Consider the following 16,587-nt stretch of genomic DNA (forward strand, 5'->3'; position numbering starts at 1 on the left):
AAATAAAACCAAAGCAACCAAAACTACAGATACCCAACCTGCAGGGGATAAGAAAAGCTGCACAGAGTGAGAAGAAGCTGTGAACTGTGAAGCTCTGTGAACATTTCTAAGATATCCGATGACAGGACAGAGCAAGACTAAGTACCACCAGGTCCCCCAGGTTTTCCTTAGATACTGAGTTTACAAATATTCTGGCTCACATTATGTTTCACATTATTATTACCATTAACAAACATTCTAAACATAAACAGGAGTTGGGACATTTCAGTTTTCCTGCAGTAGTGGATGTTGCTGTGCAAAGGCAGACTGTGAGGTAACCAGACTGGTTGACGAGATGAACCAGGCTTCGTCTCCTGTTCTTCATTGTTCTTCCGGTACTGTGGCGAACTGTAATAGCTCTCCAAGCTTTGCCTGTAGTGTTTGCTTTTGAAGCTTGGGTGGACTTTTTCATGTTGAAATCTGTATTTCAGGATCTGAATGCCTATTTTTGCCATCTTATCAATATTAGAGGGTAGTGCCTAAATTAATAGTTATTAAATCTACTGATATATCCATAGCAAGACTAATCTGAACCTTTCTTCTGCAATGAGAGGCACAAGAAAGCAAAGCACATTTCATAGTCATTTAATGTCTGCTAACTTTGGATAGCTAACCTGAATAGGAAGGATAAGGAGGGAAAAGAATAGGAACAGTCACAACTCAGGTTCAGACTATTTTATTCCCTGTTTTCCATAACAAGCTAATGTTTAGATCTACCTAGCTTTATTTAACTCCTGTTTATCCTGTTGGCAAATAAGAACATAAATAGGGGTTAGACAATGAGGTATATATAGGAAATCTGGTCTATGTGATTTGAGTGGTACTGGGCTGCAACTTGTTTCCCTAAGGCTTCTGAATGCCTTTCACCTAAAACTGAAAGGTAAAATATGAAACTGTAATAAACAAATGAGGCAATAAACTAATTGAGTATTAATAAATTACTTAATTAAAGTTTTGGAAAATTCATGCTAAAATTACATTCATTGCAATAGTAAGATTATTTATAATTACTGTCTATTTCATAAGCTGTTTTAACAGGCAAAACACTTTGGAAAATGCACTTCACTTAAAGTACTTTATTTGTGTTATTGCATTGGAATGATTCCATGGAACTGGAAAAACACATTTTTTTTTGTGAAGAAATATGTGATATTTTTGTGTGCTTGTGCATGCTTATGATTTTCTTTTTTTCTCTTTTTCTGAAATATGGAAGTGCAGAGTGTGTTTCTGGAGATTACCAAAAACCCTGCTACAAGAAAAACCCCCAAGTAACTGAAAAAATACTCTGAGCTAAAAAATGAATGACCTTGTAGCTAACTCTCATTAACAAAACAAACAAACAAACCAGGGACTAAGCAGCAGAGGGCTGGAATCAGCATCCAAAAGCATATTTGCATGCTCTGGATCTTGTCATGATTGATGCATTGCACTCATCTGGCATTTGACAAACACTCTTTTGCAGGTACTTAATGTGATGACAAATTAACAAATGGAATAAATGGATTACAAAGCATTTACAAAGTCATTTATGCCTTTTCCGCAAGCAGTCTGGACTACTACAAAGTGATCTTGAGGCTAGCTACTAAGAGATATACAAGCTATACAAGGTGCAGCATGCAGCAGAGTGATTAATGCAGACAGATTAATGAATAGAATTTTGAATCAGTTGCTTTTGTCTTATGCTATTTCCTCATTTTGTTATTAATAGGTATTGAAATCATGACCCTTATTTCATAAATCCTCAAAGGGCTGGCACTGAGCTGCCACAGTTAGCATTCTCTAAGTATCTTTGAAACAACTGCTGATAAACAGGGACAAAAGAGATGATCATCCCACAGCAAACATTTAAGAAGCAGGGTAAATTAGCCTGGGTGATGGTCTACTCTATCATGCAGCAGTGCTTGTGGCTTCTACGTATCTTACCGCTTTGGCACTGTGTAAATCTTGGTGGGCTATTGCTGATGTGGGTTTGGAATGCCTTAGTGGACTGTGTCCAATAATATTCATGGTGGTGAAATGACTGAAGTCATTTTTCATATAGGTTGTCCCTTGAGAAAGATGACTGCTAAGCAGCAAAGCTGCATTTGCAGACACTGACCACAAGTGCTCCTTTCAGGGAAAGTCTGCATGGGATCTTTGTGTTTCTGCTGGGCTGCAGTGGCTTCTGCTTGGGTGTTGTGCTTTGAGCCACAGTGCCCAGATGTTCCTCCATAGAGATGTTCCTTACCTCACAAGGGTGCCATGACTACACTATGCTGTGCTGCTGCAGCTGCTGCTACGCTGCACTCTTGCGGTCTCTTTCTCATTCTGCGCTAAACTTGTTAAAACTTGGTTTGCTGTCTCCACTTAGCACCTAAAAGGCAGAGATCACGATCTAAAAAATATTTCATGGCCCTTTGTCCCTGTTTTGGGCAAATAAACAGAAAGGCAATTTGTACCAAAAATGCATTGAGTTCATTCTTTTTATAAATTTCAATCTGATTATTTAAACGATGCATAGTAATTTGTAATGTGTAGTACTGTAAGATAAAGGAAACCTTTGATCTTGCATATTCAGCTTCACAAGTTACCACATGTCAGCTGAGCTGTGGTAACTACCCAATTTTGTGTTCTTTGCCTGTGGCAGCTATATAATAGTTCAATTTAGTTGGCCCTCAGAGAAAGCACCTGCTAAGCTTCAGTGTACCACAGCTCGTCTCATCCCTTACAGGCATGCAAAATGGTGAGGTTCTGGGTTTGGCCACAGCTGACTCTGTACTTGTGCTATTACAGGGTATGTGTTTGTAGGGGACACACTGAGAGCCAGCACAAAGGCTCTATCCAAGTATGAAAGACTGAACACCTGCAGGATGAGCATGTCTCACCCAGCAGGAGAATGTAATCACTGCTATTGCCTGTATGACTACCAGACGAAACCTTTTCTGGTGGTGGCCATTTTGCACACTTGCGGTACCTGAGGCAACAGGGCTGAGAGCCCAAGGCTGGAGTGCTGTGGAGGCAATTGGTACAAGCTTAAGGAGAATGAAATATGGCATTGCTGACTCTCAATCCATTTTAGGAGTGCAAAGACGCACTATTTTTGAAGGCATTTGCTAAGGAAATGCACCACACCCTGCCTGTGGGTGCAAAGAGGTAAGAGAGAAGAGAGAGAGAGTGAAATATGAGATGAGGGAGTGACAGCAATTAAAGAATTGCAACAGAACTCTTGTGCCTTGGAGAGGTATGGGGGGCATGAAGAGAGCTGAGGAAGGGAAGAAAAGAAATACATAAAGGGGATGTATTAAGCTGTATGGAAGACCTACGATTCTTAGCTTAAGATGGCAGCTGAAAAATTAATGTTAGATGAAACTCACCTACCAAAGCACTTTCATGCACTAAAATTCAGCAACGATTAGTAAAATAATGATAAAATAACGCTAATAATAACAACATAGTGCTTTTCAGACAACATTACACATGACATATGTCCTAGAAAGCCAGCTCTGGTGGTCACAAAGCACCAGAAAAATGTTCATCTGTCTGGTCACCTCTTCCCATTTCAAGAAAATGTTGGTAGAAAATGCAAAACAGATTGACAGATACAATCAGTCATAGAAAGAACTAAAGAAAATCTGGTTCATATAAGAACAGACACAGAGAACCAGTATTTAAGGTATGTTGGGATCTCATAATAGGATCATGACAACAGCAAGTTTTGTATACTTTGGAATTTGATTTTATTATGAGAACAAGCTCCTTCAGGAAGTAGAACAGATCAGCCCTTTAAAATAATGAAAAGTGAGAGCGTTTTAAACTCACTGATGTACTGTATTAGTACTCATTGATGTATTGTATGTTAAATTTACTGATGTACTACTATGTTAGACTTGTGTTAATAACTGTGTACTCTCCAAGAATCTATTTTGTGGTGAATAAAGTAGGAACTGCACTTGAAAATAGAACATTATTTGGAATTGGAAGTATTGGAAGAATTGGAAGAATTGGAAGCAGCAAATTAATTTATAAATTGAATATCAACTTAATCCTCCTGTAGACTTGGACTTACAGTTGAAGAACTGATTTAGAGCCTTGCAGGATGAGGAGGACCTGGACCTCACTTCAAGGGAAGCAACTGGGTTGTCAGCCCCTGTGCCTTGAGTGAACCCTCAGAAGAAGTGACAAGTGGTTGTTGTGGGTGACTCCAGGCTGCGGGGGATGGAGGCACCTATCTGCTGACCTGACCTCTCCTTTAGATAGGTTTGCTGCCTGCCAGGGGTGCAGATAGGAGATGTGACTGAAAGGCTGCCAAGGCTTGTCCGCTCATCAGACTACTACCCTCTGCGGCTCTTTCATGTGGGTGCTAATGATACGGAGAGCAAACTGGAAACAATCAAACAAGACTTCAGGGCTTTGGGTATGGTGATCAAGGGTCTGGGAGCCCAGGTGGTCTTCTCCTCGGTCCTGCCAATGAGGGGGAAGGATGGGAGGAGGAGTAGATGAATTTTCCAAATTAACAGCTGGCTAGGCCACTGATGTTGGCAACAAGGTTTTGGTTTCTATGATCATGGGACATTGTTTGAAGATCAGCAACTAATGGGGAGAGATGGGATCCACCTCACCAAGCAGGGCACATGTGCCTTTGCCAATAGGTTGGCCAGCCTGGTAAAGAGGGCTTTAAACTAGGTAGGAAGGGGAAAGGGGAGAGTTATAGACAAAGGGTAGTCAATAAAACACAGCTCAAGCTGGGGGGTCTCCTGCAGGTGCATGCAGCTGGGTATGTCCATGTGGGACATGGCTATGGGGGACTCCTCTACACCCTTCCTAGGAAACCTGCATGCTTGACTACCTCTCTGGAATGCCTGTACACCAATGCATGCAGCACGGGGAACAAACAGGAGGAACTGGAGATCTGTGTGCGGTCGCAGGGCCATGATCTCATTGCAATCACAGAGACATGGTGGGACAGCTCACATGACTGGAATGCTGTCACGGATGGCTATGTACTTTTTAGGAAAGACAGGCCAGGAAGGTGAGGTGGTGGAGTTGCTCTTCATGTGAGAGAGCAACTGGAATGCATGGAGCTCTGCCTAGGGGTGGAGGAGGAGGCAGTCGAGAGCTTATGGCTGAAGATCAAAGGGCAGGCTAACATGGGGGACACTGTTGTATCTACTACAGGCCACCTCACCAGGAAGGGAAGTCAATGAGGCCTTCTACAGACAGCTGGAAGTAGCCTCACGATCTGGTTCTCATGGGAGACTTCAACCACCCTGACATCTGCTGGAAGGACAACATAGCTAGGCACAAACAGTCCAGGAGGCTCCTGCAATGTATTGATAATAACTTCTTATCACAGGTGGGGGAGGAGCCAACAAGGAAGGGTGTCCTGCTGGACCTTGTCCTAACCAAAAAAGAGAGACTGGTTGGAGATGTGAAGGTTGGGGGCAACCTTGGCTGTAGTGACCATGACATGGTGGAGTTCAGGATCCTGCAGGAAAAAAGTAAGGCAACAAGCAGGACTGCAACCCTGGACTTCAGAAGAGCAGACTTTGGGCTCTTCAGAGACCTGCTTGGAGGAATCTCATGGGTTAAGGCCCTAGAAGGAAGAGGAGTCCAGGAGAGCTGGCTAGTATTCAAGCATCACTTCCTCCAAGCTCAAGAGTGGTGCATCCCTGTGAGTAAGAAGTGCAGCAAGAGGGGCAGGAGACCTGCATGGATGAGCAAGGAGCTCCTGGCAAAACTCAGACAGAAGAAGAAAGTCCACAGAATGTGGAAGAGGGGACAGGCTACTTGGGAGAATTATAGGAATGTAGTCAGAGTATGTAGAGATGCAGTGAGGAAGTCTAAGGTCCATTTGGAAGTGAATCTAGCAAGGGACGTTAAGGACAACAGGAAGGGCTTCTTCAAATACATCTGTAGCAAAAGGAGGACTGGGGAAAATGTGGGCCTGCTGCTGAATGGGGCGGGAGCCCTGGTGACAAAGGATACAGAGAAGGCAGAGATACTGAATGCTGTCTTTGTTTCAGTCTTTACTGCTAAGGGCAGCCCTCAAGAATCCCACAGCCTGGATGTGAGGGAGAAAGTCTGAAGAAAGGAAGACTTTCCTTTGGTTGAGAAGGATAGGATGACAGATCTTCTGGGTAAGCTTAACATTCACAAATCCATGGGCCCAGATGGAATGCACCCATGGGTACTGAGGGAGCTGGCAGATGTTGTTGCCAGGCCGCTCTCCATCATCTTTGAAAGGTCCTGGAGAACTGGAGAGGTGCCTGAGGATGGGAAGAAAGCCAGTGTCACTCCAGTCTTCAAAAAGGGCAACTACAGGCTGGTCAGCCTCACCTCCATCTTTGGAAAATTGATGGAACAGCTGGATGTCATCTCCAGACATATGGAGGAAAAGAAGGTGATCAAGAGTAGCCAGCATGGATTCACCAAGGGGAAATTAGCCTTAACCAATTCGATAGCTTTCTATGACGGAATGACTGAATGGGTAGATGAGGGGAGAGCAGTGGATGTTGTGTACCTTGACTTCAGCAAGGCTTTTGACGCTGTCTCCCAATACATCCTCCTAGGCAAGCTCAGGAAGTGTGGGCTAGATGAGTGGCCTGTGAGGTGAACTGAGAACTGGCTGAATGGCAGAGCTCAGAGGGTTGTCATCAGTGGCGTGGAGTCTAGTTGGAGGCCTGTGGTCAGTGGAGTTCCCCAGGGCTCAGTACTGGGTCCCATCCTGTTCAACTTCTTCATCAATGGCCTGCATGAAGGGACAGAGTGCCTCCTCAGCAAGTTTGCTGATGATACCAAGCTGGGAGGAGTGGCTGATACATCAGAAGGCTGTGCTGCCATTCAGAGAGACCAGGAGAACTGGGTGGAGAGGAGCCTCATGAGGTTCAACAAGGGCAAGTACAGGGTCCTGCACCTAGGGAGGAATAACCCTAAGCACCAGAGCAAGCTGGGGGCTGACCTTTTGGAAAGCAGCTCTGCAGAGAAGGACCTGGGAGTACTGGTGCACGACAAGCTAACCATGAGCCAGCAATGTGCCCTTGTAGGGCCAAGAAGGCCAATGGTATCCTGCGGTGCCTTAGGAAGAGTGTTGTCAGCAGGTGGAGGGAGGTGATCCTGCCCCTCTCCTCAGCCCTGATGAGGCCTCGAGTGCTAGTTCTGAGTTGCCCAGTACAAGAGAGACATGGAGCTATCTTCTAGCGCAGAGTTACAAAGATGATCAGAGGGCTGGAGCATCTGCCCTATGAGGAATGGCTGCAAGAGCTGGGCCTGATGAGCCTGGAGAAGAGAAGACTGAGGGGGGGATCTTATTAATGTGTAGAAGTACCTGAAGGGAGGGTGTCAAGGGAATGAGGCCAAACTCTTTTCAGTTGTTCCATGTGAAAGGATAAGAGGCAACGGGCAAAAACTAAAACACAGGAAGTTCCGCCTAAATGTGAGGAGAAATGTCTTTACTGTGAGAGTGACAGAGCGCTGGAACAGGTTTCCCAGAGAGGTTGTGGAGTCTCCTTCTCCGGAGATATTCAAAGCCTGCCTGGATGCAACCCTGTTTAACATGCTCTAGGTGACCCTGCTTGAGCAGGGGGTCGTTGGACTAGATGATCTCCAGAGGTCCCTTCCAACCTTACCGATTCTGTGATTCTGTGATTCTATGATCATTTTTGAAACATGAAACTTAACAAAACATCTGTTTTCCAGGATTGAGTAGCATTCAGAAGAACATCACCCCTCTCTATAGCAGAACTTTTAGGACATTGTTTCTTGCAAAGTTGCTTTCTACATGCCAGATTTCATCTGGGAAGCTACGTATTCTGCAGAATTTAAAGGCAGATTGTGAGGAAAAAAACCCTATGTTAAAAGGTAGCGATCTAGTGTTGATCAACCTATTCTCGGTTCAGGAAGCAGTGTATCCACACTAATTGAGAAAAAGTCATTTAGCCAGGGTGCAGAACTACACTAATGCTCTGTTGCTCTAATACCCAAGCCAGATCATCTCATGCATGGTGCCTATGCTGCTTAGTAGCTACACCCCTGTTCTCCCTATAGATTGAATATAAGTACTTCAGTTAATTAACTCAATTAACTATATGGAAAAAGCAGAGAAGCATTGCATTCAGTCAGAAGATGAGAAGGAAAAGAATAAAGGTTGTGAGACCTTCAAGAGCTTAGACTGGCGGCCCATGTGATTGCATGGGTTTCCAGCTGGTGATGGACTCCGGAGAGGAAGGGTCCTTGCATGGTATCTGAGTTTCTTGATGCATTTGAAAAGCTGCCTTAACCATACTGGAGTAAATAATGAGACTTGGCATTTCTGCCTGTACTTAACTACAGATTTATAAGTATGGTAAACTCACCACTGTCCAAATGTACCTGTAGGGCCTCAGTTTAAGCCTTTGAAGTCAGTATCAGTCTTTCTACTAAAGTGAAAGAGAGGTGGATCATGCCCTTAAACAAATACTTCTGGAAAGCCCACCGTGCATACGGAGAAACATTTTCTTGCTAAGCTGACATTTTAAAATTAAATAAGTTTTGGCTCCAGGCCTTAAAAGAAATGGGACAACTTTCATTTCACTTATTATTTTTTAATGATGTAATTTTTTTAAAGCTTTTTATTTTAAAGTGACTATGAATGTTTTTTTCAGACTTTTCTAAACAACCCACTCCAGCACCAGAAATACCCCAATCCCACTGATGGACGAGAAAGCATCAGAAATTATTGCTCTAAAATGTTTCTGAAAGATATACATTCAGAAAGTGAGGAATAAATGGAAACTCTTTTGCAATCACAAGAACATTTTGCACTGTATGCCAGTCTGTGGGTGTTTGTGTGTGTCAGAACTTGTCAGATAGTTATTGGGATTATATTTTCCATCTATGCTTATGAATCACTCAGAAATGAATCCAGATTTCTGCTATTGCTTTGTTATTTGTAAGCATAAACTGAATAATTTGGATGATTAACTTTCAGACTACAGGATATCCATAAATCAATTACTATACTGTGTCACTATTGGTTGTTCACATAAAGTGATTGATTAACTATATTACAGTGTAAGCTTTCAGCTTCCTTTCTGGAGAATGAAAACTTTCAAAAAGTGTGAATAAGGAATACCAAATTAAGCCACTTCAGAATTTAACAATAGTTAAAGAATCTAACATTCAACTCCTGTTGTTAGTCTTCATCTTGATGTAAGGAAGTGAATGCTGCAAACCTTTTGTAATGTGAATAGACTTTTGTTCATGTGAATTCTGCTACTAATCAAAAGAATCACTTCTGAGAAACTACTTGTTATAATTTTAGCAGGACTCCTGTGAGTTTAGCATGTAATGGTCAGAAGTCATTTTTTGGTAGAATGAGAACCTCTGGAAAAAAAAGACTATACGTGGGTGTTTCTTTTGCTGTTATTCTGATACAACCAACTGTTGCTTGCCCAACAATACTACAGACCAATGGCACTATTAAAATATTTGGGGGATGGATACCAAAAGACTTCTGGAGGAGGTTCGTCTTTGCATGCCCGGCCTTTATGTATTGTTAACACCTGGGTGATGCCTGAGGCGTGCCAGCCAATAATTATATACCTTCATATTTCTTTCCTGACAGTCTGTCATCATTAGTTTTAACTATGAGTTAAAGAAAGATTTTTTATGTCTCATTCTCCCTGTCCCAAATTCTACAACATCTTTTACAAAATCGCATTTATTTTGCCAGTAGGTTATGTAATGGGGTTCCTTACAACTCTTTCGCATACCGAAGAAAAATAACACAATATTGTATCCATGACAGCTGCAGAGGAGATTACCCAAGCAAATGTGTTGCAGAAAGTCATTTGCAATTAAAAACTTTTAAGTTAAATTACTAATGACCATTAAGTCAGTTATTTTGATCTTATGTTAAAACATGACCATCATGGTTTGCACTTCAGCTAAAGGCAATGGCATATCTTGAAACAGTTTACGTGCAGTTTATGTGTGGTCACATCAGAGGTGGGCCTTCTGTAGGAAGCAAGGAGGTATGCTGACACCCACCTGTCAGTAAAGCATGAAAGGTAAGTCAGATGAGAGATTTTCAACTGTCACATGAAACTGTAGAATTGAAGGTCAGAAGGAATCATTAGATCATCTAGTCTGACCTCTTGGATAAGGTGCCAACCATTCATCTCCGTAATGAGCTTAACCATTTGCTATTAATTGGTACATAAGTTGCATTTGACTTACATAGATCTTGCAGAAAAAAATCCAATCTTTCTCTGAAATGCATCAAGATGTGAGAAAGCTGCACATCCATTGGTGATTGCTCTAATGATTATTCATACTTTGTCATGTATTTTTCCTGCTTCAAGTTCCATTTACTTAGTTTTCACTCACTGTTTTTTGTTATGTTTCCTGATTTATTAAAATTAAAATATGGTCACTATTTTCTTACCACATAGATGTTTTATATGTTGTAAGCTAGACAACTTTCACCACCATTTTTGAGAAGCTGAGCAGATTCATTGTTTCTCTCCATGCAAGACATTTTTTCAAGCCCGTAGATGACTGGGGTGATGCTTCTTGTGCACCTTCAGCATCTTGCTTAAAGCAGGAACAGCAAAGCTGGAGAAAGTGTTCCAGTACTAGTCTCACCAGTGCTACAAGACGCAGCTAAAACCACCTTGGCTCCTCACCATTATTGCTCTTTGTTCATATATCTAAGAATCATCAAAGCCTCTTTTGCTAGGTCATCATACGGAAACGTACCTTCACACATCTGTGTACTTAGATGTCTTTTCTGTATTTTTTTCTCCCCTGAATACAATTTCTTGGTCTGTGGCTATGGACACTGTTGATTTTATTTGATTATACCTAGAATTTAGTAGTGGATCTGGGCTGCCCTTTTCTCAACATCATTTGCCATTCTGCCAGGATCTGCGACAGAAAGAGATTTGATTAAAATGTTCAGTATCAAGCTAAATAGTGAGCCCCCTAGAAACATCCTCAGCTGCAGCTGATTCCCAATTTTTTTTTGAAATCTGCCTGTGAGCCATTATCCTCAAAGAATGAAAACAGATTTCTTGACAAAATGTACTTTCTAATATACTCTGATGACTGGTGACAGTGTTAATATTCTTATCCTTTAATTCTTTGTGACCTGCACTGTACATGACTTTTTCATTAATCTATCCTGGGTTAATACCATGATCCCTAGTTACACAGGGCTATCTGCTTGCCCTTCTACTGAGAACTGTCACAAAATTAATGCTCTCTAGGCATCAGAAATCTTTCTGCTATTGTAAGGTGCAATGGAGATGGGTATCAGCAAGTGAGGAATTTCAGCTAACTCTCAAAATTCTTGGCTGAACGTTTTGTGAGTCTTCTGTTTTTAAGATATTTATCTCTTATGGATGTTGTTCAACATCCTTCTTAATTACTAACAGACTGCAAAGTACTGCATTGCCCTGCAATCTAATGCATCATCTTTTTTATTTCCCCCGTAGCCGCTTTTCTCAGTGACAATGTCTTAGCTCTGGTCTATGGACAAGAGCTGGTGACTGTAGTGAACACTGAGCCTTTGTTTCAGTTGTGATTCACAGGCACTGTGGGAACAGCCTGTCCCCTGACCTGCAGGTGTAACTGTCATTGACTTCAGCAGAACTTGCAGTAAGAGCAGTAAATGAGGAAAGAGTTGCAGAGGCAGATGCTATCCTTTATTTGATAAGTTGGCTGAATAAAAGACATCTCTACAAACCTTACTTCATTCTGATGGGACTTGCATGTGTTGTCTTGTTGTTCAGTTCTTGTATAGTCTGAACACAGTAGTCATTCCATAAACATGTAGTTTTTGAATGACTATATGTTGAGACGTCACTGATGTGTATTATGCTAAAGCAACCACAACCAGCATCTTTCAGAAAGCTAGTCATGTACTACTTGGACTTAATATTAAACTAACACAATTAACTGCAGTTCCTAAAATTAGAGCTATATGTGAGTTCAATGGGAAAAAGAAGAGATGGACTCAGTCTATTACTGAAATTAATTATTATTGAAAACAGTCTGTAGCACATTCAGGAATGAACAGAATAGTACAAGTCTATAGCAAAGTATTTTCTAGTACTATTTGTAAGGTTTTTGTAATTTCTTTGTAGTCTAGAAGCATGCATCTTTTTCAAATGTCAGGGTATTTAGAAACAATTATATCTGACTATTATAAACATCTGTTCTTGAAGTACATATAGAATGCCACTAAATTAGTGGTTGTTGAAAAAATGATTCAATCAAAATGATAGGAATTATCATGAGACTAGTTTCTATTTTGAATGCACCAGCAGTTAAAGGCTTGGAAAACAGATCGGAGTTATTCTTTGAACGAAAGACAGTTCACACAAGAATAGAAAAAGACAGGAGGAAATCCATGCAATTAAATGAAAGCCATATGAAAAATAATCTAGGTAAAGGAATCTTTCAAAGAAAAGATATGCTTTCTGCCTCTGAGTAAAACAGCGCTGGCTCCTCCAAGGTATGAAAAATAATGTACCAAAGCACCCTGTAATAGCAAGGCAACAGTGGTAAGCATAAATGTGCACAAATATAAACAAACAAACTTCTGTATATCCACATGTACAGAATGACAAACAATAGTAATCTTAAACATTACTAATTTCAGTGCACTCCCTGAAAATTATTTTGTCCAAGATGCACTGAAATTGGCTGGGCAACTTTATACTGATTATCTCCTGTAGTAGCATGTTTCATGAAAAAACTCAGGAAACTGTATATATCTTCCTCATGCCAACAGTCAAAAAGGACAAAAGACTCAACTTTCAGCTTGAAAAACCTCAGAAATGCAGAAACAAATGACATTCCATCACCTATTATATACATTTTCTGTACTGAGCAGCAGTACAGAATTAGAAACAGCATGTACTAGCAAATATGGCATGTTATTTCTTTCTTGATAGATTTCAGAAAAGTTTTATGCAAGTATTTTACACACAAGGTGATGAATAAAACAAAAATAGACATTAACACGGTAGCTCCTAGATTAAAAGTAATTTAGATTTGTTTGGATTAGTTTTACTCAAAAATAAAATCGTTCACTGTCAGTACATAATATCTAGACATGTAAACAAAAGAGATGTTTAAAAATGGTTGAATAGAAAATGAAATTTAAGAACACTACATTTCATAACCAAAAGGAACTCTAAAAGTTATAAAACAGAGTATATTAGGAAAAAGAATTTAAAAAGTAAAATAGGTGATCATTATGAATATGAATGGTAAATATAAATGAGAAAATTAATAACTAGAAACTCTTGAGGTCATTGAAATATCTTTTGCTAGTTCCTTTAAGGAAAATAGAGAGGATGTGTTATGAGTTATACTAGAGTTGGAAAAACAGTTACAGTGGCAAAAATACATGAAACCAGCTAATATCAGCCAATCAGTTGGATGTTAAATCTGGACAAAATATGACAATGGCTAAAATACCACTCAAGAAATGGGAATGTGAAGCAGTGACACTTGGCTAAGTTCTAGAGAGATCAGGGAATATGGTAATATTTTAGTACTACCAGAAACAAGGTTGTACACCTAGAATATGGCTGCATTTGGTCCGTGGCACCTTCCTCCCCTGGACAAGTCTTTCTAACATACCTGTAACTAGTCATGCATAAGGAGGGCCATTAGCAAGATGCAGGATCTAGTATTTTTTTCTGAAATCTAACTTTCTGTTCAGCCAGGACTTTTGGATCTAAAACAAGTAACATTAGGTAATTTGAGGTCTGACACAGTGACATGAGATAAAACGGTGTTACTTGCTCTATGCAGGCAGATAGATTTGAAAATCTAAGTGCTGTGACAACCAATGTAAATGGTACCTAGCAGCAGCCATCCTTTCTGCTCTAATATTCATAAAATCTCCAGAATGTACCCAATGATAAAGAACGTATCAGACTTGAACTTGCATGTCAATGGCCACAGAACTTCTCTCTGATTCTGAAGACAGGCTTTATCAGAGATCAAAATCACTTAACTAGTACAAGATACTTCTTTGTACAGAGAGATCCCTGACCTCCTAAGTAACCCATACTATATAAGTAGGTTTGAAAACAATTCCCCATATTCCCCTCTCCAGATCACTGTAACCCCCACCTTATTTGCCTTCCAGGCCAGGAACAGCCAGTGGTCCCCTAGTTTGCTCAAATCACTAATTGTGCCCAAGGAAGTTATTTCTTGCTGTCCTACCTAAGAGAGATCTGCTAGTCTCCCCCTTGTGCCAAATCTTTCCTTCTTCCGCTGGCTACCTTATGATGTCTCACCCGTCCTGCTTGTATTCTGGAAGTGTTTTGTGGTGGGACATGTCTAGGAGGTGTCCAATTATCCTTCCTCAAGAGTGGTCCCTAGCAGCCCAGAGACAGCAAGCAGGACAAATTCAGCAGCCTGCTTTCGATCTGCCTGCCCAGCCGCAGCCTCTTTAACTAAAACATAATAAACAGTACTCCCAGAATAAACAGAAAGCAAACTTGTTAAGTACTTACACCATTTTTCACAATGATATTAAGAAATTTTTTAGAATGCTTCTTGGAATAATCCAACATTTAGCACTACTTATTTCAACAGGAATGAGACTCCTATCTCACATATATAATATATCTCATAACATTAGTTCTGGTTGGCTGGACTTGCTGCATCATGTCTGATTCAGAATCCTGAGACAAAATATTCCAAAGAGTCATGACTGCAAGTATTTTAGGCATTAAAGTGAAGACAAAGGATGAAAGGTGAAAGTGCCCGGCAGAACCAACCAAATTAAAACAACAGAGAGCAAATATTGTAAATGAAAATGAATGTAAACAAACAAATAAAAAGTCTCTGAAGCATAGAGATCCAGGAAACATTGAAACCATTGTTTTAAAACCATTCATACTTTTTAATGTGAATTATTTTCCACATTGCATTGACATTTTCTTAATGTTCTAAAATGTATGTTGAATAGCAATAATACTGACAAAATAATGAATATTCACTGAAAATTAAAGTCTAATTCATAATTGCCATTTTTGTGCTTATAAGAAGTATGGAGAAAAGTTACCTGAGAAAAGCAAATCTATAGGCAGTTTAGTGGAGTAGACTCCAAATTTGGGCACTTTGATGCTACAGGTAGGTCCTAAGGATACTCTCCGTTCTTCCTGGCAGAAGTGGCAGCTTTCTGCTGTGCTGCCTCTGGTGTTCTGCAAACTATGTTACGATGTTGGTAGACACATCCTCCTGCCAGCTATTGCATTATTTGTCAAAGACTCACTATAGTTGTCTTCCACACAGCAGCTTTAATGGAAGAGGAATGCTATAGCTTCTTTGCCCTGTCCTTCTCTCAAGTTGAAAGGAACATAAACTGAATTTTAGATTTTATCATTTTTCTTTCTATGCATCCTGCATTGCATATATGAGAATTGCATTAGACTTCCATATTGCACTTCTGTGATTTATATTCAGTGAAAAACAAAATTCCCTACATGTTTCTGTTGATACGATAAATAGTTGTTGTTGTTTTTTTTTGGATGAGAGAGGGTGGAATTTGATCATTCAACTATCTATTAAAATTTCTCTGATATACATAATATTAGCAATCTTTCACTTGCATTCACAGTTGACTTTTACATTCTGAATGGTCAGATAAGATATGCAACTTTTGAATGTAATTATTAAATAGCAAGCACATCTTCATCTATAATTTGCATAGATAGTACCCGAGTTTTAAGAATAATAGATTTTATATATGGAAAAACTTATTCATCCTTTTCTATTTTGGCATGCTTCTGAGTTGTGAAGGAAAAAAAGTAGCTAAAAAGATCATCTGTGATTTGAACATGCAACCATCCTGCTTGGATCATGACCTTGTCCATAAGTAACAGGCATTTACAGTGGTCTAAATCACTTTACTGTGGCAAGAACTCCCCTCTCTGTTACAGCGAAAACCAATCATCCCACAGATCAGAGAGATGGCATTGCTCCAGTTAGGTCATGTTGTATTTTTGCCTAGCAAGTGGCTAGATAAGCATTCAAGTATACTGGGACAATGCCTGAGCTAAGTGGTGTTGGATGTTGGTTCATGGTGTGACAGCTCTGAGGTCCTACCTGGCCAAAGGAGGGGCCACCAATGACATGAATGCCAGTCCCTGGCAGGAGGTAAGTTTGTGGCAGGCTGACACATGTGGATGGTGCCTTGTCCTTCACCACAGCTGGAGCAACGGGCACTCTGGGTAGCTGCATGTTCACCATCAAACTGATGCCAGAAGCTGCCTCCTTGCTGCCGCTGACTGCTCCTAATCAGATCGAGGTCCTGGAGTGCCATTTGAGGCTATAGACTGCACAGACCATACCCAGTGTGAAGGATAGTAGTTTGCCAAATATCCCTGCTAAAATAGCCTCTGAAGTCACTGAAGGAATGGAGGTTGATTGGCTGGTCAGCAAATTTAAATAGAAAGGTTAAAAATTATGTTTTGGTCTTAACAAGAAGCTAAGGCTAATGTTAGTGAGTATATAGCATTTAGTAGTAGAAAAGATTAGATACAACAAAGGAGTGCATAAACT

This window comes from Rhea pennata, chromosome 2 (assembly GCF_028389875.1).
Source record: "Rhea pennata isolate bPtePen1 chromosome 2, bPtePen1.pri, whole genome shotgun sequence".
In the NCBI taxonomy this organism is placed as follows: Eukaryota; Metazoa; Chordata; class Aves; order Rheiformes; family Rheidae; genus Rhea; species Rhea pennata.